This window comes from Dipodomys merriami, unplaced genomic scaffold, assembly GCF_024711535.1.
Source record: "Dipodomys merriami isolate MVZ:Mamm:240054 unplaced genomic scaffold, mDipMer1.0.p SCAF_78, whole genome shotgun sequence".
NCBI lineage: Eukaryota > Metazoa > Chordata > Mammalia > Rodentia > Heteromyidae > Dipodomys > Dipodomys merriami.
The window spans coordinates 5,966,124-5,974,464 of NW_027206379.1; the positions used below are offsets into that span (position 1 = coordinate 5,966,124).

General features: G+C 58.7%; 1 protein-coding gene across 9 annotated transcripts in view; it reads right to left on the reverse strand.

Moving 5' to 3' along the window:
• LOC138818726 (PHD and RING finger domain-containing protein 1-like) overlaps positions 1-2,230 on the reverse strand; it is a 30,597-nt gene extending 28,367 nt beyond the window's left edge. For 4 of the 9 annotated variants that reach the window (XM_070009796.1, XM_070009795.1, XM_070009794.1 and 1 more), the window contains exon 1: positions 2,104-2,228. The gene's annotated coding sequence lies outside the window, so the exon portion shown is untranslated. Of the gene's footprint in view, positions 1-1,320; positions 1,394-2,103 lie in introns of those variants that run through there. The other 5 variants (XM_070009791.1, XM_070009790.1, XM_070009787.1 and 2 more) reach the window with 3 other exon arrangements.
• Positions 2,231-8,341: the final 6,111 nt, after the last annotated feature.

Genomic DNA, 8,341 nt, shown 5'->3' on the forward strand with positions numbered 1-8,341 from the left:
CCACAAAATAACCTTCATGAAGGAGTGAAGGCCAGCTCAAAGATAGGGACTGCCTTAGCTCCCATGTAAGGAGGCACCACAAAGCCCCAGGTTCTAGCTCAAGTTTTCTACATAGTAAGGGCATGTAATTTGAGAAAGCTTTCACTGACCAGTTGTCATCTGAGAAGTGGTTTTGACAAATTATTAACCTTTTCTCTATCTGCTGTTCTAAGTATCCACAGCCCCTTACGAAAAGTCTATACCCTGTTTAGCAGCCAGGAGTCCTGGCCAGGGGCTCCTGTGTCTACTAGGACCCAGACGACGCACGGCTATCAAGGATCAAAGATCAAACCTAAAAGTGGTTACTGTGAGAGACAAGAGATCTGTAATTCTGCTCACCTGTACCCTTCCCATACCTGTGACCTCATATCATCCTAAGGCACATGCTACAATGCCTGCCCTGTCTGCCCTGTCCAGAAGAAAGCTGAGGGGAAGGGTGAATACTCATTTATGAACCAATCAGCAAACAATTCAAAGACAGCAGAAAATTTAGCCCCCAAACCACTAGATGACAACAGGGTAGAAATGGGGTAGTTTAAGGTCTGATGTACAAGAGCAAATCCCCACTCTAATAACATATTTCACACTCCCAAGTTCAAAATATGAACAAGCAACTCTTAGATTCTTTCTTCACTGAGAGCCATAGTAAGGATCAGGCCCTGCCTCAGAAGGCTGCCATGAGAAATCAGGGAGGAAACCGTATGAAAGGCACTGGGCAAAGCTGGGCGCTGGTGGCTCACACCTGTAATTCTAGCTACTAAGGAGGCTGAGATCTGAGGATCTTGGTTCAAAGCCAGCCTAGGCAGGAAAGTCCATGAAACTCTTATCTCTAATAAACTACCAGAAAACCGGAAGTGGAGCTGTGGCTCAAGTGGTAGAGTGTGTGCCTTGAGCTGAAGAGCTGAGGGACAGCACCCAGGCCCAGAGTTCAAGCCCCATGACTGACAAAAAGAAAAAGAAAAAAAGGCAGTGGGCAAAGCCTGCAGCAAAGTCCAACTTCTCCATTCAGGTTGACTTTTTCTTCTTTGGTGCCATCCTGAGGTTTGAACTGGTACACTCTCATTTGGCTTTTTTCCTCAAGGATGACAATCAACCACTTGAGCCATATCTCTACTTTCCAGCTTTGTGCGGGTTAATCGGTTAACTGTGCTGGGCCTCATGGGCCTTTCCTGCCAGGATGGCTTTGAACTGAAATCCTCAGATCTCCACCTCCTGAGTGGTCTGGATTACAGGCATGAACCCCCAGAACCCAGCTCGGGCTTGTTCTTCACGATCGTGTACCATTACGACGTGTATGAAACGCTGCAATGGAAGTGGACACTAGGAGCCTCCGAAAGTCTCTGCTAGGCTGAGCGCGGGGCTACAACGCCGCCCTTCTGAGTAAAGCCGGGCTGGTGGCTCCGGGCAGGGCGTTCTCCACAGCGCCAGGACAGTCCCGGAAAGGCCTCTCGCTGCTGCTGGCCCAACGTCCTTTCCGTCCGAAGGAGGCCTGGCCCAGGAACGCCAAGTCCCGCGTTCCTCCTCGGACTCAGCCTGCCCCGGCCGCCGCGGCCCCAAGTGCCCTTCTCGCGGGCAGACGCGCGCGCAGGTCCCCGGCGGGGCCGGGCCGGCGGCCCGCACGGCTCACCGCGCGGAGCGGGGCCCGGCCGCCAGCGCGGCCCCACGCTGCGGCTGCGTGACCCAGGCAAGCGACTCGGCCTCTCGGGGACCTGATCCGTGGGCAGACCGAGGACGACGAGCTAACTCCCGAGAGCCGGCGCTGAGGGCCGCTCGACCGGGGGACACGCGAGCCCTCGGCTCCCCCGCGGGCCGGGGCCGCCGGGACCAGCCTTCCCCGCCGGCCCCGCCGCGCCCCGCCGGCCCGGCGCCGGGCGCCCCGCCACCTGAGGGGCCGGGCCGGGGGGCCGAGCGCGCGGCCGCGGGCGCCCGCCTGTCCCGGCCCGCAGCCAGCAGGGCGCAGGCTTCGCTCGCCCCAGAGGCCGCAGACAAAGCGAGCGGCGCCCCCAGGGGCCTGCGCGGCCGGGGGGGGCGGGGGCCCGGGGCCGGCGCGGCCACCGTACGTACCCGGGAACCTGGCGCCTCCTGGGCGCGGCCGGACGTCCCCGCCGCCGCCAAAGCCAGACCGCGATTAGGCCCGACCGCCGCCACCGCCGCTGCGGCCGCCGCCGCCGCCAGCGCGCGCACCCCGACCCGGAAGCGCACCGTGTGAGCTTCGGGCGCCTTCCGCCCCGCCCGTTGGCCGAAACCACTGGGCCGGGCCGTGGCGGGGGGAGAACGCTCTCACGGAGCTCCGACGCGCTAGAACGCCTTCTCCCTTCGCCGACGCTGGTTAGTGCAGGGGCTCTGTCCAGAGAAGTCAGTGTTGTGGAAGAATTCGTGCTCGGCCGTCCTCCAGTGTGCTGGCCCACCGCTCCCCCGGCGCAGATGATGGTACAGCCCACCCTCCGCCTCCCTCCTGGCGCGAATGGGAGCGGCCTTCTGCCAGGGCCCCGCGCAGGCCCCGCTCCGCGCAGGCCCCGCCCCGCGCAGGCCCCGCCCCGCGCAGGCCCCGCCCCGCGCAGGCCCCGCCCCCGCGCAGGCCCCGCCCTTCGTGCGCGAGCCTGGGGTCTGGCTGGATCGCCCTTGGCCCCGAGGTGGGGCTGGGTGTGGGTTCTGGCTGCTCCTGTCTGTCCTTTGAAGCAGGCACAGGGCTCTCAGGTTGCACCTGGTGTGTGCTGGCTCTTCAAGTGCGGGCTCCTGGGTCCCAGCTTTGCGAGACAGAGTAAACTTTGAATAGGAGTCTGTGCCAGCTGCCCACACCTGTGATCACGTTAGCTACCCAGGAGGCCGAGATCTGAGGGCAGTGTGGGAAGTCAGCCCATGCAGATGAATCTGTGGCTCTTATCTACAGTTAAACAGCAAAAGGTCACGTGGCTCAAGTGGTAGAGTATCATGTATGAGTGAAAAAGCCAAGGGCGCTAGGCCCTAAGTTCGGGCTCCAGTACTGGCGCAAAACGAAACAAAATAACTTGAACCCTGTTGAGAATTGAACTATTTGATATGAGAGACGGTGATATGACAGAATGGGACTGGCGGTGTAGCTCAGTGGTGAAGTGCTGTGTAGCATGTGAAAGGCCCTGAATCTCCACAGCTGCCCTGGAAAAGCTTGTGCACCCACAATGACATAGAACACTTTCTGAGTGAGCAAATTTGAGCAGAGCACAGAAACGACCCAACCCTGCCAACCCATGCTTAGGTGTGAGAAGTATCCATAAGGAGCTAGCTGCGCAAGGCCAGACTGGGCTCAAACATGTATCTATACCTCTTACCTACTCATGCCCTCTCCCTTCACCCACTGATATAAAGTTTCTCCTTGTCTGCTCACATGGAGTGAATGACAGGCACAGACACCCCCATGACAACACCCCACATTACTACTGTCAGTTCTCATGCATGCATTGGTTATCTTCCTGCCATCTCTCCCAGTTACTGCCAGTGTAGATCCACATGTGTACCCAGAGGTAGGTCTCTGCTGGGTTCCTCCTTTGTGCTGGTTCATGCTATTCCTGCCTCACATGGGCACAGACAAGCCAAGATATGGTATGTGTTCTGGCTTACACAGAAGGGCAAAGTAGGCTGAGAGTTCTCTCAATTCTATCTAGCCTGAGCCAGCTTCTCCCAGAGGGTCCGGACCCTTCCCCATCCTGCCTGTAATTCATACAGCTGGGTGAGCCCTGAACCCTGGTGTTGTCCTTTATCCCATTCCATCCATCTCGACAAGTAAATGCCCGAGGAAGGCTAAAGCAGGGGCAGTGAAAGGGGTGAGAACAAGGTAATTGAAACACCCAGAGGTGTCGAGGGACAGGCAGCACTGCCTTCTGAGACCAGGGAAAGCAGATACTTGAGTGTCTTTTGACCACAAACTAGATGGTTTAAAACAACAGATGTCTGCCAGGTGCCAGTGGCTCACACTTAAAATCCTAGCTTCTCAGGAGGCTGAGGATCGCAGTTCAAAGCCAGCCAGGGCAGGAAAGTCTGTGAGAGTTATCTACAATTAATCACAAAAAAAAAAAAAATCTGGGAGATGATGGGCTGGGAAGGTGGCTCAGTGGTAGAGTGCTTGCCTGGCATGCCTGAGGCCCTGGGTTCGATTCCTCAGCACCACATAAGCAAAATGAAGAAGCTGGAAGTGGCGCTATGGCTCAAGTGGTAGAGCGCTAGCCTTGAGCTGAAGAGCTGAGGGACAAGCCCAGGCCCAGAGGTCAGGCCCCACGACCGGACCCCCCCAAAAAAAATCTGGGAGTTGTGAATCAACTGGTAGAGCACAAGCCTTTAGCATAAAAGCCCAGGGATAAAGCTGGATGCTGGTGGCTCACACCTGTAATCCTAGCTACTCAGGAGGTTGAGATCTGAGGATCCCAGTTCAAAGCCAGCCCGAGAAGGAAAATCTATGACATTCTTTTTTTTTTTTTTTTTTTGGTCGGTCATGGGCTTGAACTCTGGGCCTGGGCTCTGTCCCTCAGTTCTTCAGCTCAAAGTGATTGCTCTACCACGTGAGCCACAGCGCCACTTCCAGTTTTCTGAGTGGTTTATTGGAGATAAGAGTCTCAAGGACTTTCCTGCCTAGGCTGGCTTTGAACCGTGATCATCAGATCTCAGGCTCCTGAGTGGCTAGGATTACAGGTGAGAGCCACCTGCTCCCAGCTTTGGTGACATTCTTATCTCCAGTTAATTACCAGAAAACCAGAAATGGAAGTGTGGCTCAAAGTGGTAGAGCACTTGTTTTAAGTGAAAGAGCTCAGGGATAGTGCCCAGGCCTAAGTCAAGCCCGAGGACCAGTGCAGAAAATAAAGAATACTGTCATTGGATTCAGGGTCCAGGGTCCATCTAGGTAATTGAGCGTCATTCCATTTCAAGGTCTTTCACTTGAGTTTTCTGAAAAATCCCTTTTGTCCAAATAAGGTCACAGTTACATTTATAGGGCCTGGGCATGAATATATAAGTACTTTGGGGATTGGCAGAATTGGGGAACATGTGCGAATCATGTTCCTGTGGTTAAATTTCTTCCTATCCTCTAGTCCCTGACTCTTCCCTCTGAATCTGTGCTCTATCTTAAAGATAGGGCCCTCTTCAGGAATCCTAATGATCCAAGGGATTCCTTCAAGAACACATGATCCACACCTGTAATCCTAGCTACTCAGGAGGCTGAGAGCTGAGGATCACAGATCTTACTAGCCTGTGCAGGTAGGTCTGTGAGACTCTTATCTCCAATTAAGCAGTTGCTCAAGTGGTAGAAGACTAGACTTGAGCATGGGTACAAACAAACATATAATCCCTCAAGAACTCATGATTCTGTTGGGTACAGATGTCTCACACCTGTAATCCTATCTACTCAGAAGGCTGAGATCCAAGGGGTTTGAAGCCAGCACAGGGAGGTTAGTCTGTGAGAAGCTTATCTCCAATAAAACTATTTAAAAAGAGCCAGAGGGGGCTGGGAAGGTGGCTCTGTGGTAGAGCGCTTGCCTTGCATGCCTGAAGCCCTGGGTTCCATTCCTCAGCACCACATAAGCAGGAAAAGCTGGAAGTGGTGGTGTGGCTCAAGTGGTAGAGCATTAGCCTTGAGCTGAAGAGCTGACAGAGCCCAGGCCCAGCGTTCAAGCCCCATGACCATGACCACCACCACCACCAACACCAACACCAACAACAAAGAACCAGAAACAGAACTGTGGCTCAAGTGGTAGAATGCTAGCCTTGAGTGAAAGAAGCTCAGGCCCTGAGTTCAAGCCCCAGGACTGGCACAAAGAAACAAAAACAAAAAACAAAAACTCCACATGATGTAAGTCTTGCTGACCCTTCAATTCATCCTTTCTTTTTTTGGGGTACTAGGGGTTGAATTAAAGGTTTCACATTGCTAGGCAGGTGCTCTACTACCAACTCTTTTTGCTTTAGTTTCGAGATAGGATCTAGAGTTTATCCTTAGGTTGGTCTAGACCTTAGCCATTATCTTTACAATTCATTTGTGGGTGAGACAACAGATGTATAGTCCATACTCTTCCCAATCTCTACCTTTCAAGGATCCAGGATTACAGATATGAGCATTGGAGCCCAATCATACCCTTAAATTTCTGGTGGCCAATGAACTAAGCTGGTTTCTGCCTTCTTGGTGCTACATCCATAGACAGCCGCATTGCACAACCCTGTGCTTAGAGCCAGTCCCAAAGTTCTATGCTACTGAGGTCTAGATCCGACACCCCTGTGGAGCCCCAGCACTCAACTGCCCAGGCTGGGTTTGTGGCAGCTGACAAGCGCTAACCCTAGACTGTACAAGATGTGGGACTCTGTGGAAGCAGAGAAGACAAGAACGGTCCAACGAGAGGAGGGCAGCCGTGGACAAGGGCCTGGGCAGGGCAAAGGAACCTCTTGGAGGTGCTGGAGCAAGGCGGGGAGGTTCACCAGGTCAGACAGTCTCTGAGGCAGGAATGTGGGGAACTGGTTGATTTGAGGGAGATTGGGGGGGGGACAAAGAGCTCATAAGGACTCCTGTTTTGGAAGCAATAGAAGAAGCACCTTCCTGCCTGCTTAGGGGTGAGAAGATCCACGGTTTCACCTCAGGGTCCACCTTGGCCACGGAGGGGAAGGGAGTGAAGAGAGGACAGCCACGGGGACCAGGCGTCCCTGGCTGCTGGCTCGAAGCGGGCACACGCATGCACACACACGTAACACACGTACTGGGCGTTGAACTCGGGGCCTCCTGCTCTTGCTGGGCTGGCTCAGCTCAAAGCTGGCGCTCTGCCCCTTGGGCCACGCCTCCTTTCCGACTTCCTGCGGGGAACGGGAGGTGAGGGTCTGCTGGGTCCCGACTGCAGCCTCCTAAGCCGTCGGGACTGCAGGCGGCTCCGCGACGTCTTCCGGGGCGGCGGGCACGCAGGCCTCGTCCCCGCGCACGGCAGGACGGCTCCGCCGGCGGCCCCCCTCTCCGCGGACCCCAGCCCCGGCCCACTCCCCGGGGTGCCGCCCGGGCGAGGAGCGCCGGAGCGCGGCGACGCGGTGGGCCGGACGGCGGGGCGACCGCCTCGGGCCCCCGGCGGAGGGGCCGCCCCGCGGGCCCCGCGCCCCGCCGCCCCGCAGGCCCCGCAGGCCCCGCCGCCCCGCAGGCCCCGCCGCCCCGCAGGCCCCGCCGCCCCGCAGGCCCCGCCCGGCAGGTGGCCGCCCCTCCCCAAGCCGACGTGCAGAAAGGAACGCGCCGGCCGCGCCTGCCGAGGGCCGCGCGGCGGTGGGCGGGGCGTGCTGCGCCCACCGCCGCGCGCCCATTGGCCGAGGCGCCGCAGGGCGGGCCCCGCGCGGCGACCCATTGGCTGGAAGCTCTCACATTTGCATATTGGGCGGGCACGTGGGGCCCGGTCCGGGCCCGCCGGGGGCGCGAGGGGGACCGAGGCGTCCACCGAAGTTGGTCTGAGAGCGAGCGACGGCCCCGGGCCGGGGTCGCAGGTGACGCACGCGGGGTACCGAGCCGGAGGGCGGGGTGGCGCCTCCGGGGTCGTCCTCTCCCGGGGGTCGCGGGGGTTCCTGCCTAAGTGGGAGCAGCGGGGCGACCCTCCGCCGCCCGCGCGCCGCGCCGGCCTCCGGGCGCAGGGCAGCCCCTGCCCACCGCACACTGCGTTGCTCCGGACCCACTGTGCGTGTGACAGCGGCTGATCTGCCCCTGGGCAGCACGAACCCCGGCGCTGGCCGACCGGGTCAGGCCGGCGGGCGGGCGTGCAGGCGCCGGGTCCGGGGAGGCCGGCCCGGACGGGGGCTGCTCCCACCGCCTGGCCCGCCTGGCCCAGCCCGGGGCGGGGTGGGGTGGGGGGACGCGGGGGAGCTCCCGGCGCGCCACGCGGGTCGGGGTTGAGATTGGGCCGGAGACCCTTTTGGAGGGAATGCCGTTCCCCGTGTGTCCCGGGAAGCCCTGGGCAGGCTAGTGTCTTGTGATCTTCAGCCGACAGGACTGGACCCGCGGGACCCCCTCCGAGGGCCACTTCTGGGACTTCCTACCCGGGGACGTGGACGGCTCAACCTCAGCGCGGGAGGCAGGACCACGGGCCTCTTCGTGGGGTCCCAGGTCCCTCCCGGGGCCCTCTCTGCTGGGTGTTCTCAGGCTACCCTGCTGAAAGCTCTGGGCCTGCGGGGCCGGGACACATGGAGCAGGCCCTGTCCCCTCTCTCAGGAGGCTGTGGAGGAGGAACAGACTTGGTCCAGGCCCTTCTGGGTTCAGATTGGCCACATCCTGTCCTCAGTGCAGTGCCTGCCATGCCCAGCCGGCTATGCAGGCTGGGGGAGGCCG